The following is a 24,127-nucleotide window of genomic DNA, read 5'->3' as shown; positions in this document are numbered from 1 at the left end:
CATGGAGACAGCAGGTCACACTTTTAGGTGTCATGTAGACAAACCACTTAACACAAATGCGCCAGATCACATTGTTAAAAAAAACTTCATCGAACAAACAAGCAGTGTTGGAAAATGTAGTAGAGATTTCATATCTGTACTATGAGTAAAAAGAGAACCTAAAGGACTTTGGAAGGGAGCCCTGAGGGATGCCACTTGGAAAAAAATATATATAAATTGCTTTTTAATTTTTATTTTTATAAACATTTTACAAGTAAAAAAAATGCAAAAGCACAAAATAGTATACATTTTCAATTATATTTCCCCCTTTAAAATAACACTGAACATTACAGGGTCGTCCCCGAAGCGTGCTCCTCTTCATAACAATTGGCACAGTTACATTTCTTTTTCATTTAAGAGATAAGCCAAAGCAAAGCAGCAGCTATGGAGATCTTATCTAGCGTGATAAATTCACAACAGGGGGAATATATCCAAACGGATGAGGATAACGACGCTCCCGTTGCGACAAGTACAGAAGACAGGGAATTCAATTCAGGATGTGTTGACAGATTTTTACACTTGATGAATTATTTTGCATGGGAGTCGCCGCCAGATTGGTTCAAACGTCTTGAAAAACAAAAACAAAAAAAAAAGGCTTTTAATGTTTCTTCACACATCTCGGAGACACACTCACTTTTGAGACGTTCAAGGACTGGGAATAATCGTGTATTCAGGAGTCGAAAACAAATAAAGGGACTTGTTTTTGTTAGCGTGAAGGTCAAACAAGATTGGTGCCGTGGTTCGAGCATTCCCACATAATGAGCATTTGGTCAATGTAATTGCCACTTAAGTGAACAACAGAAAATAAATAAATTGTGTTGAAGTTTCACACTGAGTATACTTTCAATCAACATGGTGGGATTTACTCAAAAGTTAATCTAAATCTCAATTTTGGCCTTCCTGTGTGTGAACTATTCCAACATTTCCAGCTAATTTAATGCTGCTATAGACAATTTTCTGAATGTATACACAAGTGCCAAGTAGATCATTTATATGCTGCTGCAATGGGCAAAACAAGAAGAAAGACATCACACAGGTATAAAGGTCGACCGATTACGCCTGAAAATAGCACTCGCCTATTGGACGAGTCAGTCACGCTGCAGTAAACCACGGGTGTAAAGTCCACACATGGACACGCTCAGCAGTCCTGAGCTAGCTCCATTAAATCCTGTCCCCGTAAGAAGTTAATACTTGTATTGGTCTGGAAAAAAAATGGTATTAAATATCCTTAATAATAATAATAATAATAATAATAATAATAATAATAATAATAATAAAAAAACATGAACACAACATAGTATAAAATTTAAATCCTGTGCCCATAAGAAGTTAATACTTGTATTGGTCTGAAAACAATGGTATTGAATATCCTTAATAATAATAATAACAATAATAATAATAATAATAATAATAATAATAATAAATAACAAAAAAACATGAACACAAAATAATAATAAATTTAAATCCTGTCCCCATAAGAAGTTAATACTTGTATTGGTCTGAAAAAAAAATGGTATTGAATATCCTTAATAATAATAATAATAATAAAAACATGAACACAACATAATATAAAATTTAAATCCTGTGCCCATAAGAAGTTAATACTTGTATTAGTCTGAAAAAAATGGTATTGAATATCCTTAATAATAATAATAATAATAATAATAATAATAATAATAATAATAAAAACATGAACACAACATAATATAAAATTTAAATCCTGTGCCCATAAGAAGTTAATACTTGTATTGGTCTGAAAAAAATGGTATTGAATATCCTTAATAATAATAATAACAATAATAATAATAATAATAATAATAATAATAATAAATAACAAAAAAACATGAACACAAAATAATATAAAATTTAAATCCTGTCCCCATAAGAAGTTAATACTTGTATTGGTCTGAAAAAAAAAATGGTATTGAATATCCTTAATAATAATAATAATAATAATAATAAAAACATGAACACAACATAATATAAAATTTAAATCCTGTGCCCATAAGAAGTTAATATTTGTATTAGTCTGAAAAAATGGTATTGAATATCCTTAATAATAATAATAATAATAATAATAATAATAATAATAGTAATAACAAAAAAACATGAAAACAAAATAATATAAAATTTTAATCCTGTCCCCATAAGAAGTTAATACTTGTATTGGTCTGGGGGGAATTATTTTTTTTTTTTAACATCCCTAATAATAATAATAAAAAAATAAATAAAATAAAAAGCATGAACACAAAATAATATCAAATTAAAATCCCGTTTAAGAAGTTTATACTTGTATTGGTCTGACAAAATGGTATTGAATATCTTTAATAATAATAACAATAATAATAATAATAATAATAATAAATAACAAAAAAACATGAACACAAAAATAATATAACAATTTAAATCCCGTCCCCATAAGAATTGTATTGGTCTGAAATGAACATCCCTGATGATAATAATAATAATAATAATAATAAAAACATGAACACAAAATAATATAAAATTTGAATGTCGTTCCCATAAGATGTTAATACTTTCATTGGTCTGCAAAAAAAGTGGTATTGAACATCCATAATAATAATAATAAAAATAAAAAAAACATGAAGACAAAATAATGTATGCAAACGGCATCCAACATCAACCTCGCAAACAGGGGGTAAAATCCCTCCAGATGCTCCAAAACATTGTAGAAAAGCAGGGGGCCGATGTGATCAAAGGAAACGTAATGCAAGGAGAACTCCAGAAGTATGGGACTCATTTGCATTATAAAGTATAAAGAATGTGACTTTTTCAAGGCGGAGAAGACATTTTCTCTTTCGTGTTTGAAGTGTTTTCAAAGGGCAGTTTGACGGTTAAAGGCAGTCAAGGAATTACAACAAGGTTGCGGTTAGTTTGCTGAATGGTGACGGGAAAATGAGGATATATCAAATGAAAATTTGGGGGTAAGAGGAAGGAAAACCATTCACATTCTTATTCACATTTAGAGTCTTCAATGACCGAGTATCATCTTTTTGGAATGTAGCCAAGATTACATCTCGCAGGACTATTAGGCAGGTGTGCTAACCACTATTCAACCATGCTGTCCAATAGCATCATTGTCTTTTTTTTCTTTTAATGTCCACATCTAGCCATTTTTTACAGAGGCACCCTCACTTAAAAGTGCTCGTGTGTGGTAAAGATGGTCCAGCACCACCACCATGTGTCTAAACACACACATTACACACTGAGGATTTTTATTTTATTTTACCCTGCACAAATGAAGCCATCTTCATATCAAGTGCATCTTAATTAATTACATTAGAGTGGAAAAATAAACCATGCTGTTGTGGGTTTTTTTTTAACAACAATTTTCATTGGTCAATGTGACCCATACTTTAATATTTAATCATCCAAATGTAGCACATCACCTAATTGCAATGTCATTTAAAAACACGAAAATGACAAAGGAAGGCAAGCAGACTAAATTTAATTAAAACAAATATATTAATCTTTTTTTTTTTTAAATCTAGATTTTCCAAATGAGTAAATTTTACCCACAATACACTATTAATTAGTAATACATTTCAGTAGTTCAATTCAAAAAGTGAATCATATATCATAATAGTCAGATTCCCTATTCAGAGATTTATTTTATTTTATTTTAAATGTTTCTAATTTGGAGCTTCGAGCTAACAAAACCCTGAAATGTGTTGTTTTAAGAAATTTAAATATTACATTACATTGAAAATTATTCAGGAAAACCAAAATTAAGTAGGAATTGGCCTTTGCATACGTGTTTCATTGATTTAATTTCTTAAAAATGTAATATGTGAAATAAATTAACTTTTCTTCTAGCTTAACATACCAAATGTCAGTGAATACAGTCCTCGAGCCAGCATATTGCGTATTGAACCCTTATGACCCCTAGATGGCAGTGTAATGTTGACTTTGCTAGATTGTTGAAGGTTTGTGCTTTGAATTTTTTACAGCACACACTTGACAACTCCTGTTTGCCCTTTAATAGTAATTTACAACAAACACTGCTCTCTTAAAGGCAATTAGCACCCCGACCTTCTTTAACATACCATATTTTATTTTTGCCATTTTGATATCAATGGCCTCCGATGACTCCAGCAGGTGTCAGCATCACTTGCAGCCAGCACCGGAGCCTCATTAGCATCCTTTGACTGCAGTCTGCATGTTGCCATCCCTTCGGCATCCTTTCCACCATGGACCGATTTGTCTGAAATTGCACGTATGATTTATACATGAGGAGAAGGAAACGTGAGGTGAGGTATATTATGGAAAGCGATGGCCAGGAGATAAGATCAGATGCATAAGGATTTGAAATCATTCCAATTCTTTTATGTACTGTATTTGGTCCATTTGTATACATATATACCTTCCTCAGCTCTGGGAGAAAAAAAATTCAGCTCACCTTTAACCTTAACTCATTCACTGCCATTGACGGCTATAGACGTCAAAAATTTATTTGAACTATTTCTATTAGTTAAACATTTTTTTTCCACTTTTGTTAACAAAAGTATGAAAACCCAAAAATTTTTTGGGGAAATACAGATATAAAATGTGTGATTAATTGTGAGTTATCTATTGAAGTCATGCGATTAATTACAATTAAAAATTGTAGTCGCCTGAGGCGATTTAGATTGTAAAAAATTCGGGGCGTCAGGCGATTACATTTTTTAATCATAATTAATCGCATGACTTCACCAGTTAACTCACAATTAATCACAAATTTGATATCTGTTCTAAATGTACAATAACAAAATATAGGTTTTCATACTACTCGTAGACATTTTTTTAAACTAATAGAAATAGTTCAAATGAATTATTTGACGTCTATAGCCGTCAATGGCAGTGAATGAGTTAATGAGGACAAGCACAATAAAAAATGGGTCGATGGTTGTCCGTGCTCAAAGCTTCTGACTTTAAAGGTTCCTGTTTACGGCGATTCGGAGGTGTTATTCACAAAACACATTCGGTGCGGATATTCTTCATTCCACATCAACAGGTGAAGCACTCCTGGTCATTTCAATAAAGCCGCGTATTGCAAGGATGACAAAACGTGATTTTAAAAGGCCTCCATTGGCATCATCAGCTCCACCTGTTATCGCTGCTGCACGTGCTTAACGGCGGTACCCGTGTTTGCCGTTGTGGAGCGAAACGGCTTCCATCTGCAGACTCGTCTGACATTTTGAGTCAACGAGGAGAGGGCATGAAGCTGCACTGACAAAGTAACAGCTACCCATGTGAACTTCTTTGTAAAAACAGGCTCAGAAGGTCAAGCGCTGTCCCTCAGATGAAATCCTCCATTCGGGAGTAGCCCGTATCTTGGCGGCACATCACTTGTCACCGCCATTGCGCGAAAGGACCGTGGCATCGCAGCCGGCCAGTCAAGTGCGGTGCTCAAATGAATGGCGGCGGCAGTAGAAACCGCCACCGAAACAGACGCCACCGGAGGATGAGTGACTATTCTAATTGGAGAGCTGGTGGGTTATCTGGGTGATCTTCTGCTCTGACAGGGAGATGTGGCCTGCTGACAATAGCTGGGGAGACAATCATGCAGTGTAAAAGTGTGCACGTTGTCTGCTAGGCCGGGATAGAAAGACACCATCCCCCTCCATTTCTCTTGTACTTCTCCTCAATAAGGTGGGCTGGAGGTTGTCCCAGCTGACTTTGGGTGAGAGGCGGGCACAAATATATATATATATAAATACTTAAAAATAAAAAATTATCGCATTAATCTTTTTTTTTTCTATTTTCTTTGTTTCCCCCCTTTTTTTTCTTTCTTTTTTTTTCTTAGAAAAAGCATTAATCATTTGTTAACGCAGATTAATCACACTATTAATTAATAAAAATAAAAAATACATTTTTTAATTTATTTTATTTTATTAAAAAAAAAGGAAAAAAAAGACTTAATTAATTATTAATTAAATAACCACAGTTGATCCTTTAGCTTGACAGCGAATGGTTACGTTCAAGGTAGCGCAGGTTGTGTTTGAGGAATAAACATAAATACACGCATTAAAGTACAGCATTTAATAAACGTTTGCGTATGGCATTGGCAATATTTGTCAAACTATTGGGGTCATTTTTTTTCATTTAAAATGATGCTAGTAATTAATTGATTACAAGAAGAGGAGGATGCGAGTATGCGGTGGATCAAAAACATGTTGAAGACATCCTCATGACATTAAATGTTGAAAGAATGAACACATGACAGGTGCGCTTCAATTTTGGCGGGCAAAAAAAAGTTGATAAGCATTTTTAATTAAGTGATTAATCAAAAATCTATGATGTGATTTATCTGATGAAAGAATGTAATCGTTTGACAGCTCTTATTTATTTATCATCATCGCGGAAAGCAGGCCGTGGTGTTCGATCGATGCAAGTGCATACACGCCAAGTGAAGTTAGGTTTCCAATCGAAAAGTCAGCGAGCATTAATTCAACTTTTAAAAAGTCAAACACAGCCAGATGAAAGCATTTACAAGCATCCGAAAAGTTTGGTTTCAATGTGTAATATAGCTTGGCCCTTTTTTTTGTGTGTGCAATGTGATTCACTGTTTTTATATGAATTCATTATTAACTCATTCACTGCCATAAATTCATTTAAAAAATATATATTATTAAAAATTAGGGGCAAGAGGCGATTACATTTTTTAATTGTAATTAATCGCATGACTTCACTAGTTAACTCACGATTAATCACAAATTTTACATCCGTTCTAAATGTACAATAACAAAATATAGGTTTTTAATACTACTAGTATAATTTTTTTTAAACTAATTGAAATAGTTCTAGGTTTTCATACTCTTGTTAACAAAAGTGGGAAAAAATGTTAAACTTATAAAAATAGTTAAAATAATTTGTTGACGGTTATAGTCGTCAATGGCAGTGAATGAGTTAATTATTGAAATAATCAATCAAGTATCATACTCTAGTTCTTACTGGAAAGAAAGAAAAATTGTGTGACAGTCATTTATTGGAAGATACTCTGAGATGACACCACCGGCGTGCGTGCGTGCGTGCGTGACAGCCAAGTACACAAAAAGTAGTTCAGAGGCTTCAAAAAACTTCAGTATCGCGAGTGTGGAGGAAGACAAAGGGAGGTCAGTTTTTAACCTCTTATCAAAATGTTTTTACTCTAAATAGTTTCACTCTCTGCTTTGGAGTCTCGGGGCCATATGGGAGCTTGTGGAATTCAAGATAAGAAACTTTTTAGGTCAGCTGCGGCCAACATCATACAAACAACTATGATCAGCCACTGGTATTAACAAAGTCGAACCCGTCTCAGCAGCAGAAATACTGCATCACGCAACTGCAACGTTGTATCTACATTTTCAATTTGTTACGAGTCCAAAATTCACTCAAGGGCACCTCAAACACCATCGGCGTATACAATAACAAGTTATTCACGGTTTGAGATGTAGTAGTAAAAATGTTCACATTCCTGACAAGTGAGTCATCCAAACTCTACAGACGACTTTCATCACCACAAGTAATCATAAAATCTATTATATCTCGACCTTCAGCAAACACTTAAGTCACAAAAACTAACATCGCTTTTCTTCACAAGTCAGGCACGGAAGAAATCCTCTCACAGCTTATCACGTCGAACCATAAAGCGGAGTGGGAAAAGAACTGCTGGGAGATGCGGAGAGGGCGGGTCAGCGGTCACGCGGATGTGCGACTGGAACCGTGTTTTCGTTGCTACCCGAGTTACGCTTTTCTGCGTCGCTGGAGTGACACGCTTCGAGGTGGTGCTTGCCCTCACTGGAGACACAAACTCCCCTCTGGATGCCATTTTAATGAGAAAGCAAGGAGAGCATAGACGAGTCAACCTTAGCTACGGTATGCACATGAAAATGGAAAAGTGTCTCTTGACTTGGATTTACACTTTTTTTTTTTTTAACCAAAATCAAAAGTATTGCTTAATTCAGAGTTGTGGATGGTTTCTTCTTCTTTTTCTTCGTCATCGTCTTCTTCTTCATCTTCTTCTTCTTAATAATAATAATAGATGGACAGACGGATGGATAGACGGATGGATAGATGGTTGGATGAACGGATGGATGGCTGATGATACATGGATGGATGGTTGGATGGATGATTGGATGGATGGACGGATGAATGGAATGATGGACGGATGTGGATTGAGATCCAAGCAATACCACTTTTGGGGCGTTCGACTTTGCCGGTTTAAAAGTGTTCTAAAGTCGAGATTTGATGGATGTACGTCAAATTTAGCGCCAAACACGTCCGACCCCTGCGACGAGACTAATGACCAATCTGACACGGCTCATCACTGTGCGCGTGTGTGTGCGTGTGTGTGTGTGTGTTGTGAGCATATGCATAAGTCAGCGGAGGATGAAGCAGTAAAGATGTCGAGGGCGGCTGTCATAGCGCCAGCCTCGTTTGGCAAGGGCGTCTCCTCCCTTCCCACTAAGAAAAGCGGGCGCTCGATAAAGCGCGACAGCAGCCCCTCGTCTAAATCCGGCCACGTACTCCAACTCCGCAAGATGTATTTGCTTGATAATGGGAGCATTTTGGGTGAGGGCGGGACAACTTTCAACCGGGCACAGGCTCTTCATTGTGGCCATGTTAATCTTATGCCTTGAATTTTTTTTGCAGCCAACAAGACATCAAAGCTTGTTGAAAAATGACTGAGATGCTCTTGGCAAAGAAATCATTGTCCTAACACTACAATAAAAGTGGATGCATTGAATTTACACTGTTGGAGTAAATGAATGAGCCCCGTTTGGTTCATTCTCTCCTACTGCAGCCAATTACTCAACATTCAACCTCCAGCCAGCCTCCCGCCCTGTTATCACCTCTGATGCAGTCAGATCTATATCGCCGGTCATTTGCCTTTTATTTCACGCTTTCCATCACTGTAGTACAGTGTGAGTATAAAATAGCGGTTTTATCGCCACCCATAAACAACCGTAGGCGTTTCACATTCTTATAACGTTGCTGCAGCGGCGGCGGCGGTAATAAAGTAAGATGAATTTAAGTGAATGGCAGCATTCTCAAAAGCCACTTTTAGTGACATTAAAGAGAAAATGACATGTAAAAAAGTAAGAGGTGAGTTGAGAAGGGCGAGCCTGACAAACAGTTGCCTAGCTTAGCATCTTGCTACATGGTCTTAGCCCGATACATAAGCAACTACATAAAAAAAGACAGAATATTAAAAGAAATAAAGTTCTAATCCAATGTTAATTTTTTTTTACAATGACATTAAAGAGAAAATGACATGTAAAAAGTAAAAGGTGAGTTGAGAAGGGCTGAGGCTAGCCTGACAAACAGTTGCCTAGCTTAGCATCTTGCTACACGGTCTTAGCTTGATACATTAGCAACTACATCAGAAAGTCAGAATATTACATTTATATATATTTTTTTTACAAGAATAAAATAATAATCATCCAAGAAATAGACTTTTTCTTTTATAAAAAAACAAAGCAGCAGCGCTAAGCAGCAAATTGATGACAGAGCTCTGAAACTGAAAACTGAGACAACATTTTTAAATGGTTGATAAAATTAACACTACAGGTAAGAATCAGCTGCCAATAATGACAATTAATTTCTCCTGGAAGTTGCCATCGGAAAAGTTTTCAGCAAGTAACTTTGAAAGCGTCAGCCAAGAAGAGCACCTCAAAATCGACGTGATGTCAAAAAAGACAAAAGGCGAACAAGCGCGGGGGCCACAGCAGGACGCTTGCCGCATTTCCGCCGCACGACCAGCCAGGATTTATGTTTCCTCTGCGCCGCGTATCTTGTTAGTCATATCAGTGCCCAGCAGGCTAATTTGTGCCACAATTTCATCCCATGCTACTTTGAGTCAACGCTTTGCACTGTGACCAAGTCACGCAGAGAGCCGGCGGGAAGAAATGTGCTCATATTTATAGCCCGTCTCATATTACACGTATGATGGATTGCAATCTTGTAAAAGTCAGATTTTTTATTTTTTTTAATTGTTTGGGGACTGACTTCCACCTCGCCCAACTGGCAGCGGGATTTAACACTGGGTGCCTTCTTCCATTTGGCTTTATTGACGTTTCTAAAATCTCAACATATTGGATCACCTTTTCAGTCCGTCTCACTTCATCCTTATTTGTCGCTCCTCGGCCGCACTCTTTTCCTGTTCCATCCCTCTCCGCTTTTGGCACCTAATCCTTCGACTCATCCCCCCCCCCCCCTCGGAGCTCAGTCCAACGCCGCCTCGAAAGCCCTCCAATGCAGACAATCAAGTAGCAACACAAAGGATGCTTGGTTGTTTTGGGGGTAGAGAGAGATGGATTTAATTTCGGTTTTATGAACACTTCCCGCCGCCCCGGAATGAAAGAACGAATGACGGTGTTCCATTTTCTCCTTGTGCTTTATTATCTTTCGAAAAAAAAGCGGTGTGTCCCCAACAGCAAGGTTCTCTCTGCTAAATAATTCCAACAGAGTCGAGATGAGTTGTATCAGACACAGCTGGATTTGAAATGACCGTCTTTACAAGTGTGTTGCATGGTCGGACTGCCATTAACATTTCAAAAACGTGCTATGGTTCAAATAACCGATTTCTTTTGCCCCGCCAACTAATTAGAAGTAGAAAGTTGAAAGGGGTGTGAGGACACAGTTTCGGTCCCGGGCAAAATGTCATCATTCCGTTTCATTAGTGGTGAATGTGTCCGAATTCTGCACGGAGGCATGTCATTTCCCCAACCGGGCCCTGCTCTGGAAAATGAGCACATCAGAAAGGGCGTGCGGCGGAGTAAACAACAGAGCATCTGTGTTCTTGGAGATGCAAATGCGCAGCCAGGAGGGCTGTGTTCCAAACGCCAACCATTCCCCTGAAAGGGGAAAACCAAATTGGAATGTCATTGGAGGGAGATGCATTCGGATGGGGTGATTCAGCCGAAAATTGGCTGAATGCAAGCATGAACTGCGGCTTTGTAACTCATCTGTGACCTTGGAGCGTCACCGATATCAGACATAAATGGTTGCGTTCCAGATTTTCGTACTTTTTGTTTGCCCTGTCGCGGAAAGGAGATACAGCTTTGCTTGCCTTATTTAGACACAAAATGGCTCCACGTCTAGGTTATTTTACCATCTTCAAAATCATCCAAATATCAACTCATTAGATTTTGTCGCATACCATCCATAGGGGCCAACTTTACATCAGCTGCAAGTTTTCACTCTCTCTGCACTGAATTTAAAGGGAATGAGGGGAGCCGCTTCGGGAGTCGGCTGTGTTCCCTCCCACAATGGGGGCAAATGCAAAATGGTATGTGTTAGTCTAGAGAGATACAGTTTTGGTTTTGGGGATGTGTACCCTGCATATGGCAAATATACCATGACTGTGTACGATTAAAAAAAATGAATGCCATCTAAACGCTGCCTTTCTACTCATTACCAGATAAAACAAAACCACCAGCAAACTCTAAAGGGGAAAAAACGCTGTCTGATAAAAATATTTTTTCTCATGAGTTTCTATTCTCACATTTGCAGGTAATTGAAATCACATTCAACGACATTGCCCCCTGAGCAAAATCTTTCAAAACCGGCCAGATAAAATGACTTCATCTTCACACTTTGCTGCATTATGATGTCACATCTTCAAACAGAGAAATGATACAGGTGTGCAATAAAAGGTGAATGAAAGCTCCTGGAGAACGACTCATCCGGTTTCCATCATCATCACGCCACTTATCATAATTGAGCACATCATCCTTTTCCTCATCAAAAACCCCCCTCGTGATAACGAGCCCATTTGCCAGCACGTTCAGCATCATTACTCATGCTATAACATTAGTATGATTACTGTGTCACGACACGCTTCCTCGCTGGCATCAATCTATGTGCCATTAATACCACAACTGTCCTCATCATTATTGCCATGGAGTCATTGAATGTCTGCTGCATTGAGCTGTTTAAGCTCAAAAAAACCGCGAGGGTGGGGGGAAGCAGACCATATATGGAGGCTTGTTTTGTATTCATGGTAAGGACTTTTTGGTGCTCGTAAAGGTTTTATTTACACTGCTCTAAAAATTAAAAGGAACAGATAGTCATCACAGTGTAAGTCCGGGTGGAAAGGGGCAATTAGTAAGAAACTATTAAAACGGTTTTAGCAGATGGCAGCTACAGACCATTTGCTTATCCTCCTCTTTTCTGGTCGCAATCCACAGAAAATGCTCGGTGCAGCTTCTCCAGTATGGTACACCCATACGTGTTGTAGCTACAATCCACGCAGTCTCCAAGGGAACGTTAAAGAGACAGGACTCAAATAGAAAGTAAATAAAATTAAAAAACAGCAGGGGCCCCAAAATTGACCCCTGTGGAACACCATATGACAGAGGGGTGGAGAAGGACTGACACAAAAAGTCAAATACACTAAATACACTACATTAGCATCTTTTAGCTATGATGGCTTCCATCGTTTTGGGAATACTGCTGTATTTAAACCGGATTGGACCGGTCACCAGTCAACTGCAGGTCTGCTGTTTCGCTTTTATGCAAAATATTAGTGGTGCAACGGATCAGCGTTGATCCGTGGTCGGTTCGGATCAGGCCCCGCGTTTCTTATCGCGGACGATCCGCGGATTGGTTGGGGATGGGGAGACCCATGTCGTGGTGTGACGGCTAGCTTGATTTCCGTTTTAGACGTTTGTAGCTTTGATTGACCTTAAAGTTGCGACCAATAAAACACAACGCTATCCCGAACTCATGTTCAATCGCTAATTCAGGACGCTAAGAAACCGCAAATTAATTACGCCATCATTGTATGATATGGCAGAAGTCGCAGATTTTGCTAGCAACTAGCTGTTAGCATTACCTATGAGTGCCTGGCTGGTACTTTAGCTGTACATGAGTTTGAATTTTTTTTCAATATTCCGGACCAAGTAATTCACTCTCCATGTTTAAAGGAAGGCAATGTGCCTTAAATTGCACTTTGAGGTCTTTTCATTACTATTAAAAAAGGAAATAAAAAGAAAAGATAAATAGAACTTCTTCATTTATTTTATAAAACACTTTACCATTAAAAATAACAACATAGTCGTTTACATTTTTAGTAGCGCAACTTTAAGCCATTAATACTTTATTTTATATATAAGAATGTTTCTGCCTAATATTGCACTTTAAGTTGTGTTCCTAATTCCTAAAGGGCTATATTAGACATTTTGAATGTATTTATTTATGTTATTTAATGGGAAAAAGTGTTTTACAAATAATAAATCCAGACAAAGTATTATCTTTTTTCTTCTTCTTTTTTTGCTGATCCAAAAACGATCCGATCCGTGACTCAAATCCGTGATCCAATTCGAACTGTGACTTCTGTGATCCGTTGCACCACTACATGTTTGTGAATTTTCTAAAAATCAATCAATCCATTCGTGCACGGTATCTTGGAACGTTTCCTTCCAAATCATTGATTACATTGGGGAACACATTTTTTGTTTAGCTGTCTTCAACTAATTTTGGGGTCCGAAATCCAAAACTGATCTCAGTTTTTCCCTATCACTTCAAGTTTTTTAGCTATAGGATCCTAATTTTCTTAATTTTTAAAAATAAATAAATGTGTATGTATGTCAATAAAATGCTAAGATGCAATAGCTACAAACGTAAAAAACAAACAAAACAACATAAAACGAAATAGAACTTACAATAATATGCCACGTAGTTTTATACGAGTCCAATCATAATCAGCTCTTCTTACTACAGTCTTACTACAGCTGATGGTGTAAACTATGGAGAGAGAAAAAATGGCATGCTAGAAAAAAATTGACTGCCATTTTGGAGTCAGCATACCAATTTTAGTGATAATCAGCATAATAATAAAAAAAAACTCATTCAGTGTCATTGACGGTTATAGATGTGAAAAATCCATTTGAACTGGCCTGGCAGTGAATGAGTTAAGTGCTATCGCTAATCGCTGTATCATGCTATCGTTAGCAACACATCACAAACTGGCGTTGCGTGTTACTTTGAACCAGAAAGCAACATCCTCACGCAGAAAAACAACAAAAGCGACTCGCTTTTGTTTGGCCACGCGAGGTCTACACTCTCCCGAGAATCCATTTGTTTGCCTTCACCACCCGCTTTCGCATTTAAGTCATCATAAGAATCCTGCTGCTTTGTTGTCCTCGGGGGCTCCGCACATCCAAATTGTCATCGTTGTCCTTACCTCAGATAGTTCTGAGAGGTACAGATAAGTGAATTTCACCATGAAAACCAAGAGGAAATGTCAGCGTAAATAGCCGCAGGCAAACGAGAACAAAACAAACAAGGGTGATGGCGAGTTGTGCTGCTATTTATGAGGGAGCCGAGAAACAAAAGCAGGACTATGAAATCGATCGCTTCCTAAATCACCACACAAAGACATCCCGCAAGAGGCACCTGGCAGCCTTCCAGCTCATGGAAGGACCCCCATACACATATCTTGTAGGTAAACACACACCCACTTAGAAAACAACAATGCAAACCTTTGGCTCGCTTTCATGCGAACATATCCAGTAATCACTATTCCTGTCACATACACAAACACACACACGCACACACCGCCAACTTCCCTTGCTGTCATCCACATGAAAGAAAACACGCACACTTTCACAATCCCTCACACTGGCGCACTAAAACGACTGAAATATGCAACCCCATCTTCGCCTTCTTTTTACTTTTTGGGGTTTGTTTATGGGTTATTCAAAATACATTTTAATTCCATATAGTATTAACTTTCAATAGATGGCCACTTGGGAAATAAAATACAAATAAAAAAGCTTTTCTTTGTGACGTAGATGATGTTTGGGCAACGTGTCAAACTGCCGCAAAACAGCGCCAACTACTGCCGCGGAGGACTGGTATTGGTCCTCGCTCATCCCTAAAAAATGTCTCTCCATTTTTTTCCATTTCATTTCAATCATTTATTTAATTAATTTGTAAAAGAAAAAAAAAAGACAACAAAAAATAAATAAAACAATATTCTTCATTGTTGAGGAGCAAAAGAAGACAAGTCTTATTGTATCTGCCCCGTTTCTCCCCAGAGTTCATTTACAAGGTAAATTAAAAAACAGCAGCAAAATAAAAAAATTAAAAAACCTAAATAAAATTGTTAATCTCAGAGTCACATATGTATTCTGTTTACAATATGATTTCTGACATTCATAACAACAAAAATGACAATGGCATAATGTTCTAACTTAATCTGGTTTATATATTCTTAATAAGATTGATTTAGTCATTCTTTTAAATGTAATTTGTTAATTGGATTCTTTGATTTCTTTATTAAGATTGTTCCATAAAATGATTCCTTTTACTGAAATACAACGCTTCATTAGTCTGGTCCTAAATCTGTTTATTTTTATAATTTTTTTAAGATTTACGTTCCTTTCAACTTGTACTTGCTTTCTCTTTTTTCAAATATTTTCTGAATATTCAATGGCAACGTTTTGTTATGCGCCTTTAACATAATTTTCAAAATGCTGTAATCTACCAATTCATAAAATTTCAACAATTTCAACTGAAGAAATAATGGATTTGTTATATCTCTAAATGGCTTTCTAGTGATTATTCTTATGACTTTTTTTTTTGCTTTATAAATACTGATTGTTTCCTCAAACCTCAGTACAGTAGGTCAGATATGGAATAATCATGGTCTTGTATAAAATGAACAGTTTGAAACATTTACAAATAGTTAGCAATGAGGATTGGCTAGCTTTACGTGCAACTACTGTATTAATTTTATTTTGTATAAAAAAAAGTTCAATAAAAAGTGGACCTATATTTAGATATTATTGTTTAACACTAAAAAGATCATTTTAATAATATTTGCAATTCCAAATCTGCTGAAAAGATCCCAAAAGTAACGCAGCGTTTGTTCTGACGGCACATTTGCATAGATTAACATAAACCGCGTGAACCTTCTGTTGTTTGATTGTACTCGTTTGTCTTTCACTCCGCCGAGATTTACACCGGTGGGTTCGCTGCCAACGCTGACTCAGCAATTTGCATCATGTGTCACTCCGGCGTTTGAGAAGATGCTTGCTCAGCTTATTTTGGGCCAAGCCCACCAAGGGGAACACTTGATTCATCTACAGTGGGTCATCTGCATACAGGGTGGCCCAACAGCCTTAGTTCTCCCGCCGTGTATTATGTCAACAGCATTTTTGATTTACTACACGTGTCCCGTGTGTATCCCACAGCAAACACACCCTCCCCACAGGAACATTCTCCCCCCCCTCAGGCTGCCCCCGAGTGGCCTGACATTTATGCTGATCCAGCATGGCAACAGCAGATATTGCTTTCCGCTGCCTCTTCATATTGTCTGTGTTCAGACCCCCCCGCACGGTCCGCTTCCTCGCCACACCCCAGATTGACTGCCGGTCCGGCACCCGCAATGGCCCATCAATGCGGGCACTTTGACAGCCATGTTAAATTGATTCCACGGGATCGCGGTTTATTGTCACGTGTTTTTCCAGCCCTTTTGCATGAATGGATCTGCTTGCTTGAAATCAAGGTTCGCCAGAGCCAACCAGTCAATTGTGTGGCAGCGCTTGGCAAAAGCGAGTGACAGAAGAAAATCGGGGTATGCGTTTGCCAATTATTATTTTTTGGACTGAACATCAGTGCTATGTGACATTTTGACTACTCCAAAATAGCCCCATGCTTTTAGAAGCAAGTAGGGATTCCATGCATTCAACTGTAAATAATATATATATATTTAAAATAAAATGTTCAGGAATTTTAAGCACTTAGCATTGTTTGAACCCGTAACATGTGGCAGTTGCATCCGTTTATAGCTACACCCTGACAGATGGTTCTGCCTCAGCGTGGACTATTGAAGCTGACAGTCTGAACAGATTAATATTCTTAATTTCCATCACCTTACAGCTGCAAGTAAAGAGCATGCATGCAAAATGAGAAATACAGTCAAAACCAAATAATAGATATGTACAAAGTAGTGCTGTCAAAGTTGAAGCGTTGACTGATTAATTAATCACAAAAAATTAACGCGGGGTCGTCGGCGCTGTGAGCCATTGGGAAGAAACCTAAACACAGGGCGGCCATTTTAGGACAGGTTGTCCTAAAAGGCGCTAAGTGATGTAATTGTCTAATTTGCATAATTTGCATGAGAGGGAAAAACGACTCGAGAAAGGCAAAAAAGTGAAGAAAAATGCCATAAAAAACACCAGGAAAAAAAAGTCGTTAGATTTGTCGCTAGTCGCTTATAACACAAAAAAAAGTCGGCAAGTTTAAAAAGGAAAGGAGCTTCTCATTCCTTGAATGATTACCTCCTTCGGTGCTGTGTAGCGTTAGCGGACCATATGCGTATTAGCATGCTAACACTACTGTTTCGCTACATGTATCGAAACAGTACTGCACAGATGTAAAATGTAATGTCTTGGCTTCTGTAACATCAGACTATGTCAAAGCTAGTTACATGTTTACCACCACTGTTGATCTACATTTAACACAATCATGTGTTTCAGGCAAAAGATCAATTGTCGCTTATGCTACTTTGACAAACTAAAATATGTTAAAGGTGAAGTCAACCATAAACATTTCTTGACAAGAATATGTTATTATGTGATCTCACTAGTCCAAACGTGACATTCTGATTAATATTACATTGTGGAATAAGAGTTATGAAGCAAAATTCTGCCTTTTTTTTTTATCCATCTCAGGGGCGGCCATTTTGCCACACAACCAATCACAGCTCAGTTTCAGAAAACAGGTGAGCTGTGATTGGTTGTTGCCTTAGCCTTGAGCAACATTGATGTCTTCTTCAGTTGACAGCAAGTGGCAAAATGGCCGCCCCCTGAGATGGATAAAAACGGCTGGATTTTCCTGCTTAACTCATATTCCACTAACACACAATTAACCAGAATGCCATATTTAGACCAGTTGGGCTGCATAGAACATATTAATATAAAAAAAAATTATTTGGGGTTGACTTCCGCTTTAACTCATTCACTCCCAGCCATTTTCTCTGAAGCAACCCCCTTCGCTCCCAGCTGGTTTACTGGATTTTGACTGATTTTGCAAGGCCCACAGAATATTGTGTTCTATTGCTATAAAAACAAAAGAAAGATTAGAGTCTCTTCTTTCATCAAGAAAAAAAGTATATTTTGTATCTGTTTCCATTTTGCAGCAATTAGCATTAGAATATAGCTAAGTTTCAACATTAATCACAAAGCTGTTGAAAACACTGGCAAAAAGATCTTGTTGCAACATGGCCCTTGTTGATCTCTTATACTCTACTGCCACCAGCTGGCCGTTTTTTGTAATTACTACCATTGCTTGAATCGACCTCGTCATGTCAGAAGCTGCATCAAAGCCTTTCTGTATGCTCTAGCATAAAAACACATACAAGTTGGGAGTGCAGGACAAAGTATTAAAAAACGTAATGATATGTTTGTGGGTTTGAATGAGTTAAAAAACGGTTGTGTCTTATCGAAAAAAACACATTCACATAAAGTACACTAAGCCTTCTCATTGAATGTCAAGATGTGGGATGAATGAGCAAAGGCTTGCCCGTAAATATCAAAAGCAATCCATTCACACTCTCACTCAATTGACTTACTGGTCATTCAGGTCCATGCTCATCAAGCTCGGGTCTATTTGCACCATAACTTCTTCTTCACCTCAGACCGTGGCACACCTGACAAGCAAAAGGGAAGAAAAAAAAAATCTAACTTGGACTATGTCATGACATTTCCAGCTTTCGCCACCGAGAAATTAAAATCATTATGAAAAAGCCCTGAGTCGAGATGCTAAGTGGAAAAAAAAAAAAATCCTGGATCGGTACCAAAATTGAATGTGTTTGCACCAGCGCTCCACAAACTTTAATATAAATTGGTACAGCAGTTTTATGCAGACAAACTAACAAGGCAAAAAAAAAAAAAAAACTTCCTGGCAGAGGTAAAGACGTGTCAAGCTGATGTCATAAATAGAAAATAAGCAATGATGTGGAAAATGCAAATTCAGTGGTTCTAATTAAATCAGAATGTATGACAAGAATATTAATTTGCAACCATGTGTGCAGGTTCAGATCAGAACCAGTCTGCTCCAATAGATTTCCCGTATGCAGGGTTTAATAAATTGTCATTATAACAGGAAACCTCTCATTTGTTCGCTCCTTCCAGTTCCTGGGAGAGGTGGCGACGAAGCGCTTCACTTATCCTCCAGTCTTAAGTCCAAATTGATTTGCGGCCGATGACGAAGATCCGCATCGACAATCGGATGCCATCCGCTTTAACCCGAGCGCCGCAGTCCCGCCCCCGGGGCGCAGCCATGAGTATCGTCATCGCCAAAACCCCTTTGCTATTGATTATGACTCATGCTTTGTCAACACGCGCATGCTGTCGCCCGCAGCTAGGTCTGCTGCTTGCTTGATAATAACACCTGCTGGGAGAAAGACTCTCACGGGAGTCTCCCGATGATGAAGACGAAGTATGTTCACGACATCGGCTGCCGAGACTCGTGGGGGCCATTTTACAAGATGCACTGCTGAATATGGAGCCATTGCTCGGAGTGTGATCGGCTTTTCTCCATCTTTGTATCGGCACTATCCGGGACGGATTTGTGCAGCAAACTCTTTTGTAAAACACACCAGCTGCTGTGTCAGGTTCGTTGACATCTACTATCTGCTCGCACCCCCCCCCCCCCCCGCCCGCAAATCCAGCAAAACAGCAAAGGGGATTGCTTCAGTGAAAATGGCTGTAAATTTTCTTTCAAATAGTATGTTTTATGCAGCCCCATTCGTTTTAAACATGGTATTCTAATTAATATTGTGTTTGTGGAATCTGAGTATGCACCAAAAATCCACCCGCTTTTACCCATCTCAGGGTGGCGGCCATTTTGTCACTTGCTGCCAACTGAAAATGGCATCGCAGTTGCTCAGGGCTGAGTTAACAAACCATCACGGCTCACCTGTTTTCGAGAGCTGAGCCGTGATTGGCTTTTATCTGAGCCCTGAGTATATTTTTCAAAGTAGCAAACCTCGGAAGGTAAAAACTCGCTGCCAAAAATCTTTTGAGTCGGCATTGAGCGTAATCTACTTGAAGTTTGGTGTTGTCAAATGAACACACATCTGGCCATTTGCACTTTTTGGTGTGTCTACATTTTCTGTTTATAACCTCTTGACTTCAGGGTTTTGGATTTTGTGCTCTATTTATGTGTAATTGCCCACGGCAACATCGCATTTATCTTTCAGTGCGCCCGCGCACGCTAATTCCCTCAGGAGGTATACAAACATGCGCACATCATCTTCTATCCAACCATGTTTACAGTTGCTTACCACCTAACAGCAGTCGACTCCCTCCGTTCCCCATGTCCGCCTGCATGCCAATCATCTGCTTATGAATATTCATCAAGTCGTCATGAGGTAGCCACTTCATACTGTGGAGACAAAACAAATATTCATTTACGTGGTACGCTTTGCTTTGTAATGAATTTGCTTTCATGATTACGTTTTACTGCTTTGAGTTGGATGATTAGTTTTCAATTCTATAGTTGGTCAATTACAGTAGCCCCAAACCTCTTAATCCAGGCCCGGACTGAGAAGGCGGGACCAGAGGGATTTTTTTCCCGGCTGGCCGCCAGAGGGCGCTGTTTATTTCGGGCCACAAATTTGTTTCAAAAGCAGCAATTAAAGTGCTTTTGGTAGAGATCAAGCCAGACCTAGAGCGACTAACTTGGAGTGGTCTGCATTTTCCCGCTTGGTCGGCCTGAATTATAGACCTATTGTGCAGAATGGATCATATGCAATTTTTTAAGCAAGCGCGCACGCTCTCTCTTGCTCGCGCTCTCTCCCATGACGGCCATGTGCTAGCTAGCTAGCGCTAGCTCCCCCTCCCACTTGTTGGGAACAGTAGGTTACATTGAGGGAGAAAAAAACCCCATTCTGCCCCACTAGAAGGGAGAGATCAATAGCAGGGCTTAACCTACTTTTGTGGATTAAAAAAAAAAAAAAAATAATAATAATAATAATAAATATATATATAGTAATTACATTGAAAACAAATTTAGAAATGACTAGTTTTTAAATGCGACTGAAACTAGATTTTGCATTTTGTACCCAATTTTGTAAATCCCGCCCTTGCTAATAGTAATTCAAGCACATTCCAGCACAAGGAAGTTATAGTGTGATTGCAGTTCATTATTTGAGCTCTTAAAAAATTTCAAATGTGTCTTGTAACTTGCCTTATCTCCTTATTTAGGCTTTATGTGTAGAGAATATGACAGGTGGCCAAATCAATTTCTTTAGCACTCTTGACTTTATTTATGTTTTCAAAATTGTTCCGATATACTTATTGTGATCTAGTAAGTTATAAAATTTTTGATCATAGACAACATAACTATTGACGTTGGTTACTTATTCCAATGTTCAATCTATTTTAGATTGAAACATGAATACATATGAAATAAACATCTTCACACACTGAACAAAACTGCAAACTAAAGTGGGCCGGTCTGAGCCAACAAACTCCAGGGGTGAAAATGAGTCCCAAAAACATATTGCATTTATATTAGTATTCTCTACTGTGTGCACTAAACAGTGAAAACTAGTTTTGTATAATAGAAACAGCACTATCTTCAAATTAGAGCTTCTTAGAATGCAGGGGATGAAAAAGTACTAAAAGGAACTTTCTGCAGTTTGGGCAAATAAATAAAAGCAATATTTGCAACAAGTTTAGAGCAAATATTATCGCGGGTCCTGTGGCTTGGAAATATAACAACGCTGCGTGAAGTGTGTACACGGTGCGAGAAAATAATCAAGGGCAAAGAACCGTCCCTGCTTGACAGTGTTTACTGGTTACTAATCCCACACATAACTGATATCACACAGCAGACTGCGAGTTCGGAAAGTTTGACAGGCAAAAAAAAAAAGAAAAAAAAAGAAGCTAAATGGAGCAAGCAAACATGTTTTGATTTTTTTGCACCAGTCATCTGGAAGTAATGCGGGCTCAATGAGACAACACTGCACAATGTCATCAAATGTCAGAGTGCGGCAACTGTTCTGCTCTTATGAAGATAACAATGCTCACTTTTGATGGCCAAAAAGATATTCATATTCATATATATATATATATATATATATATATATATATATATATATATATATATTAGTGCTGTCAAATTTAAAGCGTTAATTAATCACAAAAAATTATCGCATCAATCATGTATTATCGCAGATTAATCACACTATTAATTTTGACCAAAGATGATCCTTAAGGTGACAGCGAATGGTTCCGTTAAAAGGTAGCACAGGTTGTGTTTGAGCAATAAAAATAACATAAACATGCATTGAAGTAAAGCATTTAATAAATGTTTGAGTATGACATTCAGAATATTTGTTCATTTCGAGCTATTGTTTTTTTTTTTCCATTTTAAATGATGCAAGTAATTCAATAATTAGAGAAAGAGGAAGATGAGCGTGTGCAGTGGATACATTTTTTTGAAGACGTCCTCAAAATAAAAATGTCCAAAAAATTAACACATAACAGGTACTCTTTAAATTTGGCGAGCAAAAAATGTTGATAAAAAAGCCTTTTAATTAAGCGATTAATTGTGATTAATCAAAATTCTAAGATGTGATTAATCTGATTAAAAATGTAATTGTTTGACAGCTCTAATGTGTGTGAGTGTGTGTCAAGCAATTATATATTTTTTAAACTAATTAATCACACAATGTTCCGTAGTTAATTGTGATTAATTGTGATTAATTGCGATTAATCCATTTTTTTCTACTTCTGCATCTACTTTTTTCTTCATAGTGTGTAACAGATATTTTCTTGAGTAAAATCTTGGAATTGATGTCAAATCATCAGATAGAAAATACATTTGAGATGATACGCCAAAGACGTACAGCAAATATGCTATTTGAATTTGACTTTGTAAAGTAGATACACGAATTACAAACGACATATATTGTCCGCCTTCCCGCCAGCGGCTATGTTTGGCTGCAAGTTATGGGCCGGAAAAGGAAGTAAATAAAACGGAGTTAACACTATATATTTTTGAACGCTTTAAAGAAATTAAATGAACATCCAGTGTTAACACTTTCATTCTAATAGAGTCACCTATATCTTCATCTGATAAGCAAGATTAGCAACTGCTAAAGTCAGTGCCAGAGTCATCATATGAACGACTCCATGTCTGTTTATCATGAGTCTTGGAAGGAAGCTTTAAGATACATTATTTTTTTGAGCGCGTCTTCATCCATATTTGACAACGCATTGATTTGTATTGCCTAGCAACACCATCTTTTCCAGGGTTGATTCCTCCTCACCCTCGCTGCCCTCTTTTTACTTACCTTTGTCATCGCTTTAAACTTGCTTCTACTCCCATCACCTCCTCGAGCTCACCAAAAATTGGACGGCAGGCAATTAAATGAGTTGTCGGCGGGATTGCTGACAGCAATTGCGAGGTGTGTAGGAATTCATGTGGCAGCGCGACGCCCTTTTGCACTCCTTCTTCTTCTTTTTCCCCTGAGGAGATATCATGTTGATGAACAGGAGCAAAAGAAGTATATTCAAAAACAGGTGACAGCAGAAGGGAAGGAGAGAAAAAAAAAGTGGTTGGATGTCGAAAGTCAGAAGAATCAAAAAGACTAAGAGAGAAGTGAAGGGAGGAACGGCAGCGAGCAGGAAGCGTGATAAAAAAAAAAAAACTTAACAGGGTTTTACCAAAGACTGCGAGGCAAACAAGGGTAGCGATAACCTCAGCATACGCTTCACATACAAATGTCATGTGGATAACTGAGCAGATATGGAGGACCAAAACTGCCAAAATTAAAAAATAAATGCATGACTAAATAAATGAATGAAAGTGTAAATAAAAACACATATAAAAAATATAATCCAAAAAATAAATATAAATGGAAATGAAAAATGTACATATATATATATAAAATAAAATAAACGAGATTTTTCTTTTTTAATAAATACAAAAATATAATTATGTATATCAATCAATAAAAACGCCCTGCTCTCACATTTATTTATTTCATGCTGCAGACGCTCTGTGTCAGGTTGAAATGTTGCAAACTGCATTTCAATGGTCGAGTGAGCGTTGAATTTTGGCAGTTTCGGGCCTCCATAAG

General features: G+C 37.8%; 1 long non-coding RNA gene across 1 annotated transcript; it reads right to left on the bottom strand.

Moving 5' to 3' along the window:
- Positions 1 to 4,025: 4,025 nt before the first annotated feature.
- Positions 4,026 to 23,683, bottom strand: LOC147158493 (uncharacterized). The gene is made up of 4 exons (XR_015090927.1): positions 23,339 to 23,683; positions 20,321 to 20,421; positions 18,605 to 18,682; positions 4,026 to 4,264 (listed from the first exon to the last, which is right to left on the bottom strand). It is a non-coding gene; the product is annotated as an uncharacterized LOC147158493 (long non-coding RNA).
- Positions 23,684 to 24,127: the final 444 nt, after the last annotated feature.

This window comes from Leptonotus elevatus, chromosome 18 (assembly GCF_054856555.1).
Source record: "Leptonotus elevatus isolate MCC_2025b chromosome 18, RoL_Lele_1.0, whole genome shotgun sequence".
NCBI lineage: Eukaryota > Metazoa > Chordata > Actinopteri > Syngnathiformes > Syngnathidae > Leptonotus > Leptonotus elevatus.
This window is presented reverse-complemented; position numbering and strand designations above follow the sequence as displayed.